General features: G+C 39.9%; 1 long non-coding RNA gene across 1 annotated transcript in view; it reads left to right on the top strand.

Annotated features, from left to right (window-relative positions):
- Positions 1–23,501, top strand: part of LOC118925444 (uncharacterized) — a 212,878-nt gene that overhangs the window by 96,605 nt on the left and 92,772 nt on the right. Inside the window, exon 2 of the long non-coding RNA XR_005030055.2 lies at positions 8,879–8,945. This is a non-coding gene — a long non-coding RNA (uncharacterized LOC118925444). The remainder of the gene's footprint in view (positions 1–8,878; positions 8,946–23,501) is intronic.

The following is a 23,501-nucleotide window of genomic DNA, read 5'->3' as shown; positions in this document are numbered from 1 at the left end:
GTTATTTTTATGGACAAATATTATCTTAAGTTGGAAAAACCCAGTCCTTCAGATATTTTAGAACTACAGAACAATTTTAATTTTGAGTACTGTCTCTTCTCTCTTGGTCATGGGCACTCACATTTGATCAGCCAGTAAAAGAGTTAAGTGTTGTGCATCTTTCCATCTCCCTGCCAACCCCATTCCCACCCCACCAAAAAAACTCCTATTTCATACATTCTATCTTGGCCTGAATATTATTCTCTGCTCCGTAACTCGGAATTGGCCTGTCTGTCCCCTCACTGAACAGGAGCAGCTGAACAGCTGTGAAAACAATGGAGGAACCAAGGAGGGCTCTGATTAGTGGGGGAAGCTGGGGAAATCTGGGACCCACCAGGCCCGTCTCCCATGTCAGTGCACAGTCTGTGGAACTGGGGTATCACATGGCCCCGCCCGGCCTTGGCAGGCCTGCCTCCAAGCTGGACTCCCCATCATTGGCGCTGCTCTAACTCTCTGGCACCCTCTATTCAGAAATGGGTTTTTCTTTTCTTTTCTTATTGCCTCCAAGTCTTCAGGACTGTTGCATAAACACAGTGTTGCTAGGCAGCCCTCAAGCCTCTTTTCATCCTGGATACCAGGAAATTCTGTCCAGGCAAATTCATTGGAGTGTCCTTACAGCTGGTATTGTCCACTGAGCCAGCTCTTTTCTCTGGCCCCATTCTTTGGCGAGCCCTCCAGCATCTGCCTTGTACATTTGATTTTCTTGATCAAGCTTAGAGATCAAGTTTAGCAAGCCCCCTCCCTACCCGACACGTCCCCTGCTATTAAGTGTCCCTTACTCTGTGGGATGTGCATACATAAGTCTAATATAATCATAGCCCTTTGCAAGTCAACCACAGATTACTGGAGAACAAAGACTTTTGCTTACTGCTCTACTGAACCACCCGGTGACCTCCCAACAGCATTCTCCATTTTCCCGCCACTTTTTCCTTTCAGCCGTAGAACTACCAGTCACTTTTTCAAATGCCCTCCTGCTGTGGCTTCTGAGTGCCCACCCTCTCCTGGTTTTCCTTTCACCTAAGTAACAGTCTTTCTTTGATGCCCTGCCTCATGTTTCCCTTCCTAGATGGCAGCTGTGTTTCAATCATGTTTATGACCCCAACAGCCAGCACACAACTGGGTACACCTCAGTTCATAAGCATTTGCAGGGCAAAGACATGATGACATTATTTAAAAGCACTCTCCTTAATTTTTTCCCCCCTTTGAAATATAATTTTAAAAAATATCAAGAGCCTGATATTGGTTTAATATTTCCTTTTCTGGATTGAATCATCACTCTAATTATTCTTAGTTCTCTTTTGATCAAAATAATCTACATATATTATAAATGTTGATATTTATTAAACATAAAATTAGAATTTCATTGGAAAAGCATCTCTCAATGAGAAGAATGAATTTTTTCACATAGTTTATGTGTCGGTAGATGAATACCACTTATTTTTAGAATGACAGAGGCTTCTCCATGAATTCTACTCCAGTTTCCTGTTTTTTAAAAATATTTTATATTATTGGAAACTTCAAATATGCATTAACTAGAGAGACTAGTGTAATGTAATTATCATTTGCCTCTTTTTATGGTTGCCTACAAATTGTACTTTCTAGCTACATGTAAGCTATCTAGCATGTGTTAAGATTGCTTAGTCAACTTTGAGTGACTGCTTTAAACATCTGTCTGTATTTGACTTCATTGTTATACACAAAGTGTTACTCTTCTATGTACTGGGCTGTAGGAATGCTGGTTATATATATAACCCATGTGGTATCACATCTTCTTGGGCACCATGGCAGATTTACCAATCAGAGTATTGTTTTCTGTTCAGCCTTGACACAGCTCAAAACCCAGCAGTCCAGGCAACTACACACCAATCAGAGGGAGCATGGAAGCCAAAATTAATTTTAAGACCTTGTATCTTTTTTAAAAAGAATGGAATCTTTATGATTTTTGTAAATAAGAATGAACATTGAAAAATATTGAAAAGTTTGTGGGAGAAAGTAAAATCGCACCCTCAATTCTTTCACCCACCTATGTATTAGTGTTATGCATTTTAGAGAGTATTATTTTATACACTTCTCTTTGCAAACAAAGAGATAAAGCAAATAAGTTCATAAAAATGGGATCATTATATGCATATACTCTTTACAAACTATATTTTTGCTTGAATCAAATGGAAGAGAAAAACAGGTGGAATTGCTGAACTTGAGTGTTTCTTAATAAGAGATATTCATTCTTAAAAGATTCCTTCAAAGTTAAGAAAAACATTCTGAAAAAATTAAGGGGAGGAGATAAATTGCTTTTGAATTACATGTTTCAAACTGGGCAGTATCTATAGTGCCTTTTTTGAAATATGAGAACATGAGATAATCTATGTCTCCACAACCCCTCCTCACACGTCCCATTTTTTTCTTAGTGAAATGATTGTACATCATTGGAATTCAGAATATTAATATTGTAATTTGCAGCTGTAATTCTCACAGTTGTTTAAACTTAATTCAATATGCAAATCCACCCAGTGCTCACCAGCAGCCTTTTTGCCACAGCTTTGCTATTAAAGAGTTTGTTTACTTTGAAGCATGGATGATTTGCTGTATTTTGTAATCAGGTCCCTTTTTCACAAAAGGCTCATAGGTGTGGTTTTTGAGTTTTTAATGTGTTTGAGAAGATTCTCATCTCTATGTCCTAACAATTCTGTGGTCCAGACCACAGAATGCTGCTGTTTCTTTGCAGAGTCACTTGAGAATGGCCTGTGTCTCCAGGGTTTAGGTGTTTCTTAGAATCCTGCCTGAGGTCTGGAAGGACAAACCCTTTGCTCACAGCCGTTTCCCTGTCACCTTGCCTGTCTCCAATCCCTTTCTCCTTTTGGCCCAGCCAAATCCCTCTTCTTTCTTTACTATGTAGATCATAATTCTGGCCTTGGTCCATTTCTGTAAGATTTAATTTCTTAAGCACCTGCTCTGGGAAGATCTTGTTTCTCACCAAATTTCCTCTTTCTTACTCACAAGGAAAATGCATTCTGTCCTTGGCTCCTCTGAAAATTGAAGTAAATTATGTTTCTAAGCCTTTCTGCAGATTTTGCTACTTATTCCATTAAGGTTTTGCTTGTCATCTCTCTCCCTTCCTTCTTAGCCCAGTGTTTCCTCAGCTCAGAAATAGCTGCTTGCTTTGAGCATTCTTTATTGTATCTAAGAATGAGGTGCTTATCAGAGACATATTCCCCTACAGCTCAGATATGCTGACTGGTTCAAAGTCTGATAAGTCATTAGTGACATCTAACTTGGTTTCTGTCTTTTATTTGCCTGCTAAACTAAATGGCAGGGGCCACTGTAATAACCGTTTTTATTAGCATGGTACAAATACAAAATTAAAAAGTTTTCTATGATGACTGGTTTGTGATTTTAATGGTGAAGACAGGACAACAATTACACTACAGTGTGAGCAATTCTTTGGGTGAGAGGAGTGATAATGGGATAAGATGGTTAGTGTGTTTAAGGGCCTCAGGGAAGACTTTACAAAAGATTTTGCATTTGAAGGGAGACTTGAAGATCAAGTTAGAGCAGGTCAGGAAGGCAAGCCCTCTAGTGCAGAGAAGACAGAATGCACAAAGGTGTGGCAGCAAGGAAAAGCATGAAGGGCTGTGGGAACAGAAATAGCTTAGTATAGCCTGCAAGGAGGAGAGTTGGAATCTACAGCTGATGAGGTAGATGGAGTTGTGTACATCATATAGAAAATGTTTAATCTTAGGTAGGAGAAGGAAAGACAGTATAATTTTGAAAGGCAGAGATTTGATATGATCAGATTTGCATGTCATGGAAGTCATTCTGCCAGAAAGCAGGCTGTCATCAGAGGGTGAGCCTAGAGGCAGCGAGACAAGGGCTACTGTAAGTGTACAAGTGGGAGATGCCAGACACAGTGTGGGCCTGGCGGAGGAGAAAGGCAGTAGATGTGGGTGATGAGGGGCCCCTGTGAGATTTCTCAGATGATCTTAAAGACAGATAGCAAGTCTTTATAGAAAGAATCAACTGACCTGATGCAATGCTGGATCTGTCTCTCACTGGCCATGTGATCATGGTAGAACCACTAAACAACTTTGGACCCAATTTCCTTACCAGTATATGGGGGCAAAAATCTTGACTCAAAATTGTTGTGAATAATATATGTAAAGCTCTTGTGAGAATGCCTGGTGCCCAGAGACCCTTCAAATTGAGTTAGCTGTGCCCATGCCCACCCTCCTCGCCATGAAATGTTCTTTGACTCTGGGAATAGTTACACCATCGACTTTCTGAACAGTGGGCAAAAATTCTGTATTTTGGCTTACCCTAGTACCCACCTTGTATTACTAAATAGTTCAGACAGTGAGTCAGGAATATAAATAAAAATCAACTGAACCCTAGCTGAGTAAGTTTTGCTTAAAATATCTGATCAGTCACAGGATGAATGGTATTTCAAGCAAATAACCTCTGCAGCTTCTTGGGCCTGGTACCCATGTGAAGCGTAGGGTGGAAAGTATAGTGCTCTGTAAACCATCATTATTATACAGCTCCTAGTTCTGATACTTCCAACTACCACTGATTGAGTATCTAATATGTACTGGGCATTGTGTGCCATGTAACATGGCATACGATGTTGATTGACTTATATCACTTTGGTCTCACAACAAACTTATGAAGTAGGAATTGTTCATTATTTTATAGATGAGAATATTGAAGCTAAAGCTCTGTAAATAACTTGCTCAGGTTTACTTAGCTAGAAACTATTAATTCTGGAGAAAAAATGTATCAGTTAACTTTTGCTGAATAACAAACCACCCTGAAATGTGGTGGCTTCAAATAACTTTTCCAACTTCTTATGAGTCTAAGAATCAATAGGATGTTTTTGATGCTCTGGGTCAGCCTTGGCTGATATCAGCTGGGCTTGCTTTTGCATCTGTGGCCAGATGGAGGACTGACTCATCTTGAATGTCCTCTCCAGCAGCCTCTCTGGCTGTTGATCAGTTGCTGACTGAAGCAGTGAGAGTGACCAGGCCTTGCCAACTAGCAGACCAGCCTGGGCTTGTTCATGCAGCAGACAGGGAGCAGTCCAAGTCCAAGAGCAAATATGAGCAGACACTTGAGATCCAGACTCAAAATATTGCTTCTTTTATAACCTTTGGGCCAAAGGAACACAAGGCCAATCCAGAGAAAAGGATGAAGTAGATTTCACTCTTGGTGAAAGAAATGCAAAGCACTGTGGCTATTTCTGTTATGAACCAAACACCCTAGGTATGACTTTGGGCTCCAAAGCCTGTGATCCTGTAGTGGAGGATATTATTTTTATCCTTGCTATATTGATGAAAAAAACCCAAGGTTCAAAGACTTGCTCTAAGTCACTTCACTAGTTAGTACCTGAACCAGGCTGAATGAAGCCAGTGAATTTTTGCTGGACCTGGTTGGTAACATTCAGGGTTCAGAGTCTATGAGATGTTAGAACCATTCACTCTCGGGGGTGGAAGGAACCTCAGAGGTTGTCTGGCCCATTAGCTGATAGAATTTCGAATTTCAGAGGTCACTATAATTCCAAAAGGCATTTTTTTGGCAACCAACACAGATTTGTCAAACTGCTTTTTTTTTTTTTGCGATGTCAAGGCACTATAAAAGCCATCTTCTATCATCCTCATTTCATTAAAAAAAGGGAAATTTCAACACCAAAAAGCAATAGTTTTATAATAAAGAGAATCTAATTAATTCAGCTTTGTGGAAAACTTACTATTTTGTCATTCATTTTGCCCATTTTGCTGTCGGTCTGTGATGTCCTTACACTGGAGCATACAGAAAACACTTATTGAGCTCACTCTTTTCATTATTAGTACTCAGATGCCCTCTAAAACATTCCTAACATATGGTCTTCAGTCACTGTCTGCATTCTAATTTCTAGTGACAGAATTCACTGTTATCTGAAGTTCTCTTCATCTTTAGAAATCTGTGGAAAAGAATATTCACATGTTATAGTGAACCCAAATTCTTCTCCCAGTGACATCTACCCATTAGCTGAAATTCATCTTTTGGTGCTCAACTACAAAAGTTGAGTGCACTGAGGTGTTTGACAACAGCCCAGTTGAGTTGTCATTAATGAGTTGTCATTAACCCCAGTCCCTTTTGTCTTCACTTGCATAGCACTGGCTTTGAACGTCCTCTACTCTTGTCCCACTTTCAGGCTCCATCCAGTTTGATGCATCCACCTCCATGTGAATATAGAAGTCAGTTATGTCTCTGGGTTCAGCCTGATTGCTGCAGTAAATTATTAGATCATCCGTTTTCTCTCTCTACATATGATTCTTCTCCTAGTGAGGTTTAAGGTCACACTAGCTTTTGCAGGAAATTGTATCCAGGTGTTGACTCAGGGCTCAAGTTAAAGCCTCAATTTCTGTGTGAATAAAATGTGAGTACTGTAGAGCTGTTTTAAAGGCTCCATAGGTACTCAACAAAACTGAAAGCATTTAAAGAATATCTATCATGGACCAGGCCCTGTGATAGGTGCTAGGATGCTAAAGAAGAAAAGATAGTTGCTATTCCAAGGAGTCAAGGTCCAGATGGTAAAACGGAAATGCAAAAATATCATTACCACGAGATATCAGGTTTTTTGGGTGGTGTATAACAAGTGAGATGGGAGAATGGGAAAAACAGCATCAGTGCCTCCGTGAGGTTCAGTGAAGGCTTTGTAGAGAGTGTAGCATCTGAACCAAGACCTGGAGAGTGATTAAGAGCTGCTAGGTAGGCCTGATTTCTCTCCCTTGAGGGTAAGTACTACATCGTATAGGTTAAACAGCACAGGCTTTTGGGGCAAGACCATCAGAATTCCAGTGACGGCCCTGCCTCACAGGTTAAACCCCCATATCTCAGCTTCCTTCTGAAAGGCATTATTGTTCCCTTCTCTACATTGGTGTGAGGACTAAATAAGACAGTATGCATAACGTTTTTGGCATAATCCTAGTGCATAATGTGGTAACTATTCTCAGTTCAAATGACCTAAGATGACTAAAGTTCTAAGCCCTCCTCTCCTGATGAAGGACACTCTTTAACTTCCTTTACCTTTGTCCTCTGCCTGGTGCAATGAAGAGTACACCTGGCATGCATCCTCAGCTGTCAGGATCCTAAGAGAATGACTTGACGGAGAGCACATGGGTGGGCCAAGGGGCCGCAGCATTCAGGAGTGCTGCCCGCTGCTGCAGCGCCTTGTCTGAGGCAGTCAGGTAATCCTTTCTCTTCTAAAATGTAATCACTGGAAAACCAACCCAATGTTTAAAAATTTATTTCAATTTCAATATAAAGAATAGTCACAAGAATAAGAATAGCACAAAAGAGGAGCCATGCACCCTTTACGCAGATTCTCCTATTAACATTCTGCTCCATTTGCTTAATCATTTCCTCTCTCTTTCTGTATCAGACACACACACACACATTTTTTTCTGAAACACTTGAGAGTAAGCCTTTACCCTAAATATTACCGTGTCTGTTTGCTAGGAACAATGGTATTCTCTTACATAATCACAATGTGGTATCCACTTCAGTAAACACTGGTATAATACTTTGATATAATGTACTATCCTTATTCCAACTTTGTCAACTGACCCAGTAATACCCTTCACAGCATTTTTTATCACTATTATAGGACCCAAAAGTCAAAACTGTGTAAGAAGCTATACCCAGGGAGTGTTACTTCTTACCTTGCCTGCTCCCTGTTTCCTCACTCTTGTAGAAAACCAACTTAATTGTTTTCTGGTTTAGCCTCTTCTGGTGGTAAAGATAGGCACAGATTTGTATGTTTTCTTATTCTCCTTTTATCTTACACAAAGTAGCATATTTATACATTGTTTTACATTCTCTTTTTTTTTCACTTAACAGTAGTTCCTGGGAATCACTCCATGTCAGTGTCTGGTGACCCTCGTTCATTTTTACAGCAGCCTGGTGCTCTAGTGGGCCAGGCTGTGGTTTATTCAACCAGCCTCCTAGGCATGAACATGTAGGTAGTTTCCAATGTTTTTGCAAATCAAAATGATGCTGCATTGAGTAGCCTTTTATATAAATATGGTTTCACCTGAAGCCTCAATTTCTGTATGAATAAAACGTAATCACTGTAGAGCTGTTATCTGAAGAAGTTCTCTTCATCTTTAGAAATCTGTGGAAAAGAATATTCACATGTTACAGTGAACCCAAATCCTTCTCCCAGTGACATCTATCCATTAGCTGAAGTTCATCTTTTGAAAATATCAACACCTGGATATGACTTCCTTTATATTGAAATTGAAATATTGAAATAAATATAAATTATTAGAGGCATATATGTGGGTAAATTCCTTGAAGTGATATTGCTGGATGGAAGGGTAAATACATATGTGGTTTTGTTTTATTCTGTCAAATTGTCCTCTGCAATGTCATTTTGCATTCCCACCAGTAAGACGGAGCCTGGGAAACCCAACATGTTAACTTTTATTCTCACATGATGCTATATCAAAAGGGATTCAGGAAGCAGGAGAGAATGAAGATCAGACATCAAGTGCTGCATGGAGTAGAAGATAGGACGCCCAACACAATATCAACTCATGAAATGCTTTTTCAGACACTTGGACACCTTCTGCTCAAGAGCAGGGCAGTCTGACTTAATTTTTCCCTCTAGAGCTAGGCATCTCTAGTAAGAGAGCTTTACAAGGTACCTAGTACATAGTAGATGACCTATAGATATGACTGTTTGAATGCATGAAGGAATGAATTGGCAAAGATCAGCACTGCCCACAGGAATAAATAAACCTGGCTAGGAGATCATTTTGAAGGAACACATCTCACCTCTTCTTCTCCCCTTCCCTCCTAGGCAGATACTTCCTTGTACAGCCGTTCCTGGAGACTGAGCAGTTTGAAGTTTCCAAAGATGAAAACATGTAAGCAGTCCTTGCATCAGGAGATGGGGCTGCACAGAGGCCTATTGTCTGCAGGGACACAGCGAGCTCTGTGCTGGAAGGGGAGTGTCCTCTACCGCAGCCTGGTCTTTTCAGCCTGAGCATTGCCTTTTCTCTATGGAATGTAATATTCTACCCATGCCCTCTGAGTGGCATTGTGTAGTAGCAGGGTCAGCAGTCGGGGTGGGGGGCATAGACAGGGAAATGATCTCTATACAGGCAACCCAATAAGTCAGAGGCAGCCCCAGAGGGCACAGCCAGGACAGGGCTGAATGAATGCTTTGTGCAGGTTTGGTGGCAGTGGCTGGAGAAGCACCTTCCTCTTGCAACTCACCTGGTGGCTGAACAAAGAGCTCTTTCAGGTCTCAAGCCCCACAGCAAACATTGCACAGGTGATAGATCTGCTTTCCTGACCTGCAATGGACCCTGGATCACAATTCTGCCTGGCATTTCTTGTGGGTTGCCACTAGGCCCCATTCTCCCTCCAGGAGTACAACAGAACTAACCCATGAGGAGAAGAGGCACCTGTTCTGAGGCCAATGGGTCACTGCAGCTCTGAGGACTTCTTTTCAGAGTCACAGGGGAGCAGGCCCAGTTCATCCAGGTTTCTGCTGACTCTTGGCACGGTCCACACTAGCAAGCACTTTTTGTCTGGTCCTCAGTGTTTATAAAATTCCTTTCTCATCTGAGCTCCAGGATGGTTTTGAGGGGTCAATGGGACAACTTTTACACGAGAGAAAATAGAGCCACGATGAGCTAAAGTGAGTCCAGAATGGTGGCATCTTCTGATTCTGGATTCAGAGTTCTTTCTAAGACACTATTATCCACAGTATCATAGGAATTAGTGTGATGGCAGGCGTAAAATACTACCTAACATTATTTTGGGTTTTGCTCTGGCTACTAGCCAGACATGAAAGAACAAGAGCTATTTTCCCCTCCCTTAGCATAAGAGCCAAACCTGTGTGTTGTGAGTTTGGGTTCTTTGTCTAAGGGATTGTTAATAGTTTTTATGCATCAGGGTTGAAAACCCTGAAGCACCTGCAAAAAAGACAATCATGACTCTTTTTGGGCTTATAAACTCATGGAGAGAAGTTGGTGCTGGGGTTCAAGAAACAGAAAGGGTTAATTCAGAAGTGGAGGGCTGGATTTCCTTTTCTCTGATGGAGACAGGGTTAGTTAGGATTTAGGATGAGTGACCGAGATCCGTGACTTATGTGTACAAAGCACCATATCTGGGGAGATGTCTGTGAGAGGGACGTGGAGCCTTCTGGAGCAGGCGCTGGCTCTGTGGCTGGGTCTGTGTCCAGTGGGAGGACTACTGGGGGAGCGGAGCATCTCTGAGCCCACCTGGAGCACCATCACCTGCTAGATGGTGGAGGAGTGCTTGTCCAGTAGTATCTCTTACAGAATGGATATAACTGTAAGGATGTGAACACCATGCAGTCACCCTCATTTTGTGGATACCCTATAATCTTTGCTGATTATTTTTAGGAAAGGAAGGAAATCCCCCCTCAAAAGTGACTGAAATTGAATCCTGCTTGCCCCTACCAAGTAGGAACTCAGAGCCAAATTTAATCGGTTTAAAGAAAACGAAACAATTTAGTCATTCATTCATTCAGTCAACAATATTTATGGAGTTGTTACTGTGATTCAGTATGATCTCATAGAATGTCAGTATGTCCTTCACTGGAAATCTGGAACAAAATTTGATTAAAACAGATTATTTTGATATTTGGCCTCTATAATGGGTCTGTTTTCTCTGTCATGCTTCTTCATGAATCATTTGCTGCAGTGTTTGCATAAATCCTCCTCTTCCTTTAAAATATGGCTCAAATACCTTCTTTTCCACAGATACTTTTTTCTCCTACCAACCCATAAATTAAGGTGTAGCTGGGTCTCAGCTTGAGCACTGGCGGTGCCTGCTCACAGATCCAGGCGTGTCTGAATGTGTCTGGAAAACTGCAGACCCATGCCTGATGGAACTCTATTTTGGGGATATCGAGAAGCCTCCTGTGAAAGAAATCATGATGTTTCCACTTGTGGGATCCAGACAGGCACATCTCAGCATGTCTGGAGAACCGGTTGAGTGACATCAGGCTTTAGGGAGGGGATACGAGAGTCCCAAGAACACACTGACCCTCTGATGAGAAGGAATCCCACTTGAAGATCTTCATTGAGTAACAAGCTTTACGTTCAGGGACCAGAGAGAGAGAGCTCTGAGTACAGTGCGGTGTCTGCCGTCTGAGTTTGCCTCCTAGCTTGCCGTCTTGCCAAAGGCTCTTTTGAAGGCTGGGTCTTGGGAGCACAGTGTCACCACATACAAAAAAAGAAATAACTACTTTGTTTAATCTCTGCAATCGTGGGGGTAAAACATACAATTTAATAATCCCCTCTCCCAGCCCCTCTGCTCATTCTTGGGGATTTACACAAAAAGAGTAGAAATATTCTCCTCCCTTTGACCATAAAATTGTACTGAAGCATTAGCACACTGAAATCATTGAAAGTGAGGCCTAGCAGAGCAGAAGAAGAACAGCCACCCTTGGTCTAGGTCCTGAGCATGGCGGTGCCTCGTGTCCAGGTGTAGAACTTTGCATGAGTGGACTTGCTCAGGAGTGGGATCTGTCTGTTGATCCAGAAATTACTTGAAGAAGTCTTGAAGGTGGTTAGTGTTAGTCCCATGTGAACAAAATGCTACAGAATATTTGTTTATTGAGGTAAATGTGATCCAGGAGCAGAAAGTGTGGGTGGAGGAATGATGGGGACAAGGCTGAGGAGGGCAGCAGGGGAAAATCATGGACAGCCTCATAACATGTCTAAGGCAGCTCAGATTCATCGTGAACACTGAGATCAGATTGTGTCTTAGAAAGATACATTTGGAGGCCGGTAGGCAACTGATTGGAGATGGGCAAAATTGAAAGAGGGAAAACTAATAACTTGACGTAATTCTCAATATTTCTAGGGCTGTTTCCAGCCTGAGGGTACGCCCAGTTCAGGAAGTGGCAGTATTTTCTCCCCTATGTCCTCTATTTGAATGAGCTAACTGCCCAGGAAACAAGGTGAAAACTTAGTCTTGATGTTTCCATCTTCAATTCTCTTTTGATGACTCAGTTTTCCAATTATCAAAGGAGCCTTTAACTTAAAGGCATTTGTTGAAGAATTCTTCATTTTATGAATCTTCTTAATAATCAAAGCTTTTGTCTCAAGAACTAATCTCTGCCTTTATTATAGACTTCTGGGAGATGTGACAATTCTGGGACAATAGTTAATAAAAAACACAGTGAATGAAATCTGATCCCTCCAGTTGGGCTCTCACTCCTCCCATGTTTATTGATTTAAATTAATAAGAATACTACCTTGCTTAAAAATTCTGTTTGCTTTTTAGTGCATATAGTAATATTTACCAATCCTTATCTCTCACTTGACCCTTGCCCCATCACATTACTCATACACCACCCCTAAATTGCTTGACCCTTGCCCATCAGAGCTCATGGTTCACTACGGCCAAACATTGTGGTCATTGAAGAGGTGATAAATCATGTAGTTTGAAAATTTTCACATAGAAATATTGCTATTTCTAGAAGGGGTAATAATTACCAGCCTTACAGGATAGAGGCCTATCTGACCCTTTGCTTCATTCACACCTGCCTTCAGGATTCACCTACACTGACCTTTAGAAAAGCAAAACATTTATTTGATTACCTTTTCTGTACTATGCATAGGAATTTTATGTGTGTGTTAGTGGAAGAAAATTTATATGGGAGTGCAAACACAGGGAATTATTGTAAACAAGTTTATAATTGTTATATGTGGTCATCCACCTGAAATGCCATTCAGGTCATCAGAGAATGCTTTTCTTTGGGGCATGGTGAAGATCCACAGAGCTATGAATGACAGGCTGATGGATCCTAAGGACAGAGTGGGAAGGTGGGTTGCCATGGGTGATTATAGTGACATAATGATGGAATTGCTGTTAACTGATGAGTTTATTAGAGTTCTAGCTATTTACATGTTTTATGACTGATGAGTATTTGAATATATTGAATTGAAATTGAACCATTATAATATTATCTTTTTAAAAGATAATTGAGCTCTTTAGCAGTTTACATAACTGAACATTAAGAACGTCATTGATCTGGAAAACAATCAGAGCTGCAAAATTTCAGTTAAGGGGATATAGTCATTCTTTTTTTTGAAAGTGAGGTATTTATTTATTTATTAAGGTATGATTGATATACACTCTTATGAAGGTTTCACATGAAAAAACAATGTGGTTGCTACATTTACCTGTATTATCAAGTCTCCACCCATACCCCAATGCAGTCACTGTCTATCAGTGTAGTAAGATGCCGCAGATCCATTATGTCCCTTCTCTGTGCTACACTGTTCTCCCCGTGATCCCCCATACCATGTGTACTAAACATAATACCCCTCAATCCCCTTCTCCCTCCCCATCATCCTTCCCACACCCCTCCCCTTTGGTAACCACTAGTTCATTCTTAGAGTCTTTGAGTCTGCTGCTATTTTGTTCCTTCAGTTTTGCTTCATTGTTATACTCCACAAATGAGGGAAATCATTTGGCATTTGTCGTTCTCCACCTGGCTTATTTCACTGAGCCTAATGTCCTCCAGCTCCATCCATGTTGTTGCAAATGGTAGGATTTGTTTCTTTCTTATGGCTGAATAGTATTCCATTGTGTATATGTACCACCTCTTCTTTATCCATTCATCTACTGATGGACACTTAGGTTACTTCCATATCTTGGCTATTGTAAAAAGTGCTGCGATAAACAAAGGGGTGCATATGTCTTTTTGAATCTGAGAAGTTGTATTCTTTGGGTAAATTCCAAGGAGTGGGGTTCCCAGGTCAAATGGTATTTCTATTTTAGTTTTTCTGAGAAACCTCCATATTGCTTTCCACAATGGTTGAACTAGCTTACATTCCTACCAGCAGTGTAGGAGGGTTCCCCTTTCTCTGCATCCTCGCCAGCATTTGTTGTTCTCTGTCTTTTTGATGCTGGCCATCCTCACTGGTGTGAGGTGATATCTCATTGTGGTTTTAATTTGCATTCCCCTAATGATTAGCAATGTGGAGCATCTTTTCATGTGTCTTTTGGCCATCTGAATTTCTTCTTTGGAGAACTGTCTCTTCATATCCTCTTCCCATTTGTTAATTGGGTTATTTGCCTTTTGGGTGTTGAGGTGTGTAAGTTCTTTATATATTTTGGATGTTAATCCCTTGTCGGATATGTCATTTACAAATATATTCTCCCATACTGTAGGATGCCTTTTTGTTCTGTTGATGATGTCCTTTGCTGTACAGAAACTTTTTAGTTTGATTTAGTCCCATGAGTTCATTTTTGCTTTTGTTTTCCTTTCTCAAGGAGATGTGTTCAGGAAGCAGTTGCTCATGCTTATATTCAGGAGATGTTTGCCTATGTTGTCTTCTAAGAGTTTTATGGTTTCATGACTTACATTCAAGTCTTTAATCCATTTCCAGTTTAATTTTGTGTATGGGGTTAAACAATAATCCAGTTTCATTCTCTTGCATGTAGCTGTCCAGTTTTGCCAACACCAGCTGTTGAAGAGGCTGTCATTTCCCCATTGTATATCTATGGCTCCTTTATCGTATATTAATTGACCATATATGGTTGGGTTTATATCAGGGCTCTCTAGTATGTTCCATTGGTCTATGGGTCTGTTCTTATGCCAGAACTAAATTGTCTTGATTACTGTGGCTTTATAGTAGAGCCTGAAGTTGGGGAGCGAGGTCCCCCCCACTTTATTCTTCCTTCTCAGAATTGCTTTGGCTATTCGAGGTCTTTTGTGGTTCCAGATGAATTTTAGAAAGATTTTCTCTAGTTCATTGAAGAATGCTGTTGGTATTTTGATAGGAATTGCACTGAATCTGTAGATTGCTTTAGGCAGGATGGTCATTTGGACAATATTAATTCTTCCTATCCATGAGCATGGGATGAGTTTCCATTTATTGGTATCTTCTTTAATTTCACTTAAGAGTGTCTTGTAGTTTTCAGGGTATAGGTCTTTCAGTTCCTTGGTTAGGTTTATTTCTAGGTATTTTATTCTTTTTGATATAACTGTGAATGGAATTGTTTTGCTGATTTCTCTCTCTGCTAGTTCATTGTTAGTGTATAGGAATGCCACAAATTTCTGTGTACTAATTTTGTATCCTGCAACTTTGCTGAGTTCAGATATTAGATCTAGTAGTTTTGGAGTGGATTCTTTAGGGTTTTTTATATACAATATCATGTCTTCTGCAAACAGGGACCGTTTAACTTCTTCCTTGCCAATCTGGATGCCTTTTATTTCTTTGTGTATATTCATTCTTTTTTAATATGCCTTGTTCCAAAGCATGGAAGGCTTAAAGGTGAACTTAAAGTTAATCAACTGATGAACAAATCCATGAAATGTGAATTTTTATTCTCCATATTAAAGTTTGCCAAAATAGCCAACCTTCTTATTTGTCTAAGAGGGACTTTAAATATTAAAAAAATAACTAAACGTTAAATAAATAAAGGAAGAAACATGGAAATTTAGTCAGCTGATTTACAGTCATGTGGTTTTTCAGAACCCTTTCCGCAGCCAGGACTGTGCATGTGAAGGAAGGTTCAACCCTCTATAGGGCTTCAAATCTTTTTCTACCCAATCACCCTATTTCTTCAGAGATGGCTTAACATTTCTTGGTTAAACCATAGTTGAGGACTGTTCATTTCTTAGTCCTGGAAAAGAATTTCCTCTGTCTTCAATTTTATTTGCACAGAAAGTGGTTAAAATGGGACAATGCCATTTTTTACCCTGAATGGTGACTGCCAGCTATTAAAATGCTAATTTACAAAAAAAAAAGTACAAAAAAACCAAATAGAAGAGCCAAAGACAGCTAGGAAACAAGAGGAATGAAGTCTACTGAGTGATTAATCATTTGATTAACCAGGTAAGTCTCTGGCACATTACTAATTAGCTCGCTTACAAAGCCCCAGACTGAGCAGCCCTGGTTTGATTAAAGAGGTGCCGAGCCATTCAAACCCTGATGCTTGAGCTTCTTTCATAAAACAAAACACGACTTTCATGCTAAGCTCATCTCTTTAATCCAGCTGTGGTTTCTCAGGCCTCTGACACTCAGGCCTAGGCACATAAATCAAAGAGTAGAAAATGTCCTTGTGAATGTTCAGAGACTATGAATTATATTTTAGGAATCTTATTTTTTTTTTCTTATTTAAAGAGATGGTTTAAATTCTGTGGTTCAAGTAACTACCTGTTGACTGTCTTGAAGCTGCTGCTTTTTTCTGGCCCTTTGGTCAGTTGGAAGCATTGGTGAGACTCTGCTCCAGTGGGAGGGTATAAATCTGTTCTCATTCTATGCTATTTCCCTAGGAGGATTTAGGAGTTCAAAAAAGATATTTGGAATTAATAATAAAGGAGTCTGCTTGAAAATATACTCCAAGCCTATTTCTTTTTGATTAAGTTTTTCTGTTTTTGGCCATGTTAATGCACACACTGCCTCTGCCCCTCTTGCCCCCTCCGTCCCATCAACCAAAAAATGAAATACCCATCTTCTTTGTGGTGCTATGTTAGAGTGATCCTGACTGCTTCAAGAATAAGGAAGTGTAGTGGATTCAGCTTCTCCCTGATTCTAGTTTGGATCCTCATACAGGATCTTTGCCTCTTTACTTTTAAGCTTGCTTAAAACAACTGAATGCTTCCCCAGGCTATGTGCTGTATCAGTGAGTTCAACAGCAACATTAGTCTCCCATGTGACTGTTGCCGGAATAAAAAAACAAAAAACAAAAAACAGTAAAATTGTTGGCCTGATCAGCTGAACTATAGGGTTAAAGCCAAAGCCAAATTCTATCCCATGATGTCCCAGGTTGATCACATCATGGCTAAATACCATCTCCCTGTGGGTGTCATATTTTGAAGAGGCATTGATAAAACAGATTTCATCTAGTGAAAAGCCAGGAAGAAGAGAATCGTGTAGGGAAATCTTGTCATGAGGAGAATAGCTGAGAAACTGGAGAAAAGACTGGGGTGGGTACGGGGTGGAGGAACATTGCCCCTGTCTTTAAATAGCTGAAAGGTATCATGTTGAATAGTATAAAGTCTGTCTTGTCCATATTGTGTCCTCAACATGCCTGGTAACGAGCAACCATAAACAATGATCACCATTTTTTGAGCATACACTATGTGCCAGTCATTGTAGTAGTGTTTTGCTTACTTTATCTCAATTAGAAATTATTCTTATCTCCAAGTAGTAGCTGGGGAAACTCAGGCTCTGAAAGATTCAGAAACTTATCTAAAGTCACGTAATAAATATCTAAGCTAGAATTCAAGCTGGGTCTGTCTCCGGGGACTCAGAACTTCTCTCCATGGTACTCTGCCTCTCAAGACACCTCTCCTGATGCTACAGTGAGGATGATGTTATTGGGGTCTAGGGTAGGGCTTCAGAGACCAAATTCTACCACTTTAATCTTTTCCCTTGTGGATGAGGAATTGGTGTTTGAGGAACAGGGGTTTCATAGCCACTATGTTTCAGAGTCAGGATTAAAAACATGCCTGTCTTTGTACAAAATCCAACCTTTTGACCAGTATGTTCTACCATCTCCCTGGTACAAATAACCTCAAGACATGCTTGTTCTAGTTTGACCTGGATGAAATATTGCTATTTCAAATGTGAATCTCGGTTACACCTTCCTTCTTCTGCTTCATTTCTGAACACTGAGAATTCTCTTGGCCTCTGTGTTTGAATACCTGATTTGCCCTCGTATGGTGCTCGGTTCCTCTCTGGATCCTCCATCTGCCCTGCTCTGGCTGACCTTCTTCCCTGATGGGATAAAGATACTATAACCTAAGTTTATGAAGTGCTTTGTGTTATGGAGATATCAGACACAGCGCTAAGGCTTAGCTTCACCTCATTTAAATACTCCTTGTGGCAATCTCATGAATGGAACTATTATTGTCTACATTTCATGGATTAGTGATCAGTATCTCAGAGGGGTTAGGTAAGTTTTCCCAAGGTCATACAGTTTATTAATTAATGTCCAATTCAGCCTAATAATAATAATAATAACAATAATACACATGTTCGTTCTTCTCCCTGCATGCTGGGAGTTCTTTCCACACTTCCCACCTTCACTCGCCAACTTTTTCCTTCTTGCCCTGCAAAGAGCATGGACAGCCTCTAGTTCAGCAGAGCATCACCCCAAAATATCATCTTCATCATCATCAGTTTAAGTTGAAAGCAATATAAACTATAAGCAAAAATGTAAATTCCTCTGTTTTTAGACATAGGAATTAATTACAAAGTACAGAGACTGATGCTTACAAAAATGAAGTGAATTTATCATGATCATTCAACTTGTAAGCTAGAAGACTTTCCTTGATTTTAGGGTCTTAAAGATTGGATGGCATATATTTTTAAACAGGACCAGATGGGTAATTCAGATGTAAGTGGGAAAGGAATAGACAAAGATGGGAAAGTGCTTAAGAAATCTACAAAAGGTAGTGAATGGTTGTAGAAATGTCTTGAAAGTCTTAGTAAGGCATAACTAAAAATGCTTAGTGATATTACACTGTCTGTGCAGCCATGTGTGGGTTGACAGAGCAGCCCTTTTAAGTTCGGAGGAGGTTAATATAAGCAGTCCCTTCTGATTAAGAAAATGTAAAAATTAAGGTGAGTACTCATCTAGGGTCCTAAGAGAGGACCATAACTGGACTTGAGTGAATGTGGGCACATGTGTGTGACTTCCTGAAAGCTGTATTCCTTAGTTCCTTTTACATATGGAATCTTCAGGCGGGGGTAGATCAGTTTGCCTGCTAAGATAAAAGAGAAGGTACCCAAACATCTGCTTTGCATAATGTGAAGGTAGGACACCTGACCAGGTAGACAGGGGTGGACCTGATCAAGGTGTGCTGGCAAGGAAGGACTCCAAATAACACAATGACCACAAAGAGTAACTTACTTGGAGCAAAGAGAACTCAATTCCTCCCAGATTTATATATCCAGCCTCTCTTTCCTAAAACCCAGACTTTTATAGCCATCCTGACATCTCCATTACTAGTAATTAATACAAATAATTTCTCAATTCTCTCTGTTCAAAATCCTCTGCTGGTTCCCTACCTTGCTCAGAGTAAAAGTCTAAGTTTTTGCATGGCCTCCCAGGCCGCTTTGCCCTGGCCCTGCCAGAGCTCTTGTTCCTTGTTTCTACTATTCTCTATTTGGTTCCCTCTGCTCCAGCCACCCTGGCCCTTGAAGTCTCTCAGCCGTGACAGGCACACTGTGATGGCAGGGCTTTTCCATTTACTTTTCTCTTGGCCTTGAATTCTCTTATCTCCAGATAGTCACACTGCTTGTCTCCTTAGTGCATTCAGATCTCAGACACAACCTCTCTAGGAAGGTCTCCTGCAAGCCACCCCTTTAGAATAGGCCGGACTCTCCCTCACTGCCCTCCACCTTGATACTTTATCTCTGTGCCTTGTTTCGTTTTCCTTCTTTGCAGGTATCAATCACCACCTGACATTGTCTCTCTCTGTTTTATTTTTCCTTCATCTGTTTGTTTTCTGTCTTCCTCAATTAGAAATATGAGCTACTATGTACTTTTTGCCTAGAATATACAGTTCTAGTGGACACCTACTGGGCATTTGTAAGTATTTTTAAATGAATGAATAAAATAGGGCATCTAGGCATATGACCTTACTCAACCTAAGGGTCTAAGCAATTGTGATGACTTCTGCCTCAAGAGAGGGAAGGGGGAGCTGGTGGTAGACTCATGTCTGTCATATCTCACAAGCCCAGCCTTCAGTAGTGACTCCATGTGGTATGAGAGGCCATGTCAGCAGAGGGCTGGCTTTAGACCCTCCAGTTTTCTCTCAGTCTGGCATTTCCAAGTAGGGCTGAGTAAGCCCCAGGGGTCTTGAATGATTCTAGGTGGTGTGTTTTTGAAATTTTAATTCAGTGTGTGTTGTGATAAGGTAATATATTCATTCCCATGGCTTAAAATGCAAAAGTAACATAAGGTATGTAGTGAGGGATCCCTTTCACTTCTGCCCTTTGTCACCCAGAATCACTCCTCAGATGTACCCAGTGTTACTAGTTTTTCTGTGTGGCTCCTGAAAATACTTTATGCAAGTTTAAACAAATATATAGACCTGTATATTTTTCCTCTTATTGATTTTGTGCAAAATAGATTTTTATTCATACTGTTCTATATCTTGCTTATACTTTTCAAAAATAAGATGAAACATACAGTAAAAGTGCAGAAATGTTGTGTACGGTGTGATACATTTCTCTTCCAATATACACCAATGTAGTCACATTCCAAATCAAGATCTGTATTTCTAGCATTTCAACATTTCTCTTGTGTGTCTTCCCCTGAGATCACTGCTATTCTCACTTTTATCTTCATCTATTAGTTTCCCCTGGTCTCTGAAGACATCTGAATGGAAATACATAGTATGTGGTATTCTCTTTCTGTTTCACTCAAGATTGTATACTCTCTTATATAAAAAAATTAATATTTTATCTCATAAAGGACATAAAGAATTTTCTCAGCCTCACTTGTTATGACATGGTATTCCACTGTGAGAATGCACCAGGCTTATGAAGCCACTCTATCCTGATGTAGACAGAGGTTGCCATAAAATAAACACATATGTAGGTGTATCTGTTCATTGAATGAAGTGAAATTGCTGGGTGACAGGGATGTACCTAGTTATTTTCAAAGGTGCTTCCAATCTGTTCTTCTGTAATGTTTGTAGCGATGAACAATTCCAACAACATCGAAGAGGGCGTGTTTCCTTACCATCTCAGTGTGTTTTTGGACTATGCACCATTGCCAATTTTTAAGAGAGAAGTGGCATCTTGGTATATTTTCTCATTAAGAGTGAGATTGAACATCATTTCTTAAAGACCCATTTACATTCTTCTGAAAACTATGCACGTATAATTTGTCTATTTCCAATGGGATTAATGATATTTTCTCTTATTGCTTTTTGTATACCCTTTACATCTAAGGAAAATTACCCCTTGATGTGGCATGAGTTGCAAATATCTTTTCTCAAATATTTCATGTCTTCTATTTTTTTAGTCAGCCATAAATATTTTGTTGTTTTGTGGTCAAACTCATCAATTTGTTTAAATTACAGTTTTGTGTTGTTCTTTGAAAAGGCTTCCCTACTCCTAGGTTATTAAAATAAATCATATATTTTTCTTCTAGTCTTTTATAGTTTCCTTTTAAATTATTAAAATTTCAGTACTTTTAGACTTCCTTTGTGTGTAAGTTATAGGGATTCAATTTTTTTTCCAAATTGTACCTATCACACTAATTGTTTATGCACTTAGCCAGTTTTCTCAAAACTGGAATGTCACATATGATATACTAAATTCCTCTATGCATTTGAGTTTATTTCATAATTTGGCATTGTTCTACCCATATGTATGCCAGTCTAAATTATTGTAGCTTTACTATGTTTTAATATATGGAAGGCTTATAAGTAGGGGCATGTTCAATGTGGATATACTGTTTTTCCTTCTGATAATGGCAGCAGGCCCCATAGCAATTAATTATAGTAACAACAGAGATATGGCTATATTGGCATAACAAATATGGGGAGCGGAACACAGTACCTAGAAAAAAATAAAATGTAGCAATGAGAGGGACCTTAGACTAAGATTCCAAAGGACATTCCTATCGCCCCCACACCCCTAGGACACATACACACTAAGTGGGTTGCCTGTCTGGAGCAGACAGGACAGTTTGCCCAGAGGAGTGTCATGGTAACTCGACAGTGATAGGTTAGAGCTTGATTGTGAAGAATCTCCCTTTCAGCCCAGTCTCCTATAAATGATAATGTAAATAACAGATTTTATAATTCTACTTTCTTAGTGATTTGGAACTTTATTTCATTTTAATTTAGGATTTCTAAGATTTTTTTACTGAAAAATGTTTATTGACTGTGCATCTATTAGAATGGCCAAAATCAGTAACACTGACAGCACCAAATCCCAAAGAAGATGTGGAACAACAGAAATTCATTCATTGCTGGGGGGTGGAAATGCGTTTAAGATTTCTCCATGTATTTTCATGGCTTGATTTCTTTTACAACAGTGCATTGACCTTAAAAAACAGTTTGGCTGTTACAAAAATAAACATACTCTTCCCATATGATCCAGCAGTCATGTTCCTTGGTACGCACCCAAAGCAGTTAAAAACTTACACCCATACAAAAACCTTCACCCAGATGTTTATAGAAGCTTTATTCATAATTGCCAAAACTTGAAGGAACAAAGATGTCCTTCAGCAGGTAAATTATTAAATAATCTGTGGTGCATCCAGACAATGGGATATTATTTGTAAAAGAAATGAGCTATCAAGCCATGAAAATACATGGAGAAACCTTAAATGCAACTACCCAGTAGGAAAGGGAAATCTGAGAAGGCTACATGCTATATGATTCCAACTATATGACATTATGGGCAAGGCAAAACTGTGGCGATAGTGAAGAAATCTGTGATTTCCAGTTAGGTGTGAAGGAGGGACTAGACAGAGCATGGAAGATCTTTAGGGCAATGAAATTATTCTGTATGATGCTATAACAGTGGATACACGATATTATACATTTGCTGAACCCCTTAGAATGTACACCACGAAGACTGAACTCTAATGTAAACTGTGGACTTGGGATCATAGTGATGTGTCAGTGTGGGTTCACTGGTTGTTAATGTATGCACCACTCTGGTGTGGGTTAACAGTGGGGGAGATTGTGAATGTTTGGGGGCAGGAGGTATATGGGAAATATCTGTACCTTCTCTCAATTTTGGTATAAACCCAAAGCTGCTCTAAAAAATAAAGCCTATTAAAGAATGACTCCTCAGATGTACCCAGTGTTACTAGTTTTTCTGTGTGGCCTTCTGAAAATACTTTATGCAAGTTTTAACGAATATATAGACCTGTATATTTTTTCTTGCCCATCCATTGTATTTTAGGTACTTTAAAGGTAGTTTGGATTAAATGATAGTTCCTGCCATCATGAATATTGGGACTGCCAACCTAAAGGTTGTGTGATGTCTGATGAAAGAGTCTTAGAAATTCTTAGGGAAGCAGAAAGGGTTGGAAGGGCTTCAGTGCCAGTCAGGTGTGAATCAAATTCTGATGACATAACTTAAAAAGCGTGACTGGGCATATTTTTGAGACTCATTTGCTCAATTGCAAGGAGATAAAAATATTTCTCTTGTAATGTTATTCTGAGGATTAAATGGTAAATGTAAAGGACATGGGGTAGCACCTGACACTTAGTAGGTGCTTACTAGATAGCGGGTCCTTCCTGCTACTTTCATGTGCCATCCCACTTGGGAAACCAGAGGGTAAGCAAGCTCAGAGAGGGCCAGAGGATGCCTCCTAAACATGTAACCTGCACGCCTCTAGAGAGAGCTTGCCTGGCCTCCACAATTCTTCCCAGAATCTTCCCATATTGCACATGTTCTTTGCAGTCTATTAGACACAGACTAAACATTCATCCTCTGATTCGT

The sequence above is a fragment of the Manis pentadactyla genome, chromosome 4 (assembly GCF_030020395.1).
Source record: "Manis pentadactyla isolate mManPen7 chromosome 4, mManPen7.hap1, whole genome shotgun sequence".
NCBI lineage: Eukaryota > Metazoa > Chordata > Mammalia > Pholidota > Manidae > Manis > Manis pentadactyla.
The sequence above is the reverse complement of the archived record's forward strand: the minus strand, read 5'-3'. Positions and strand labels throughout refer to the sequence as shown.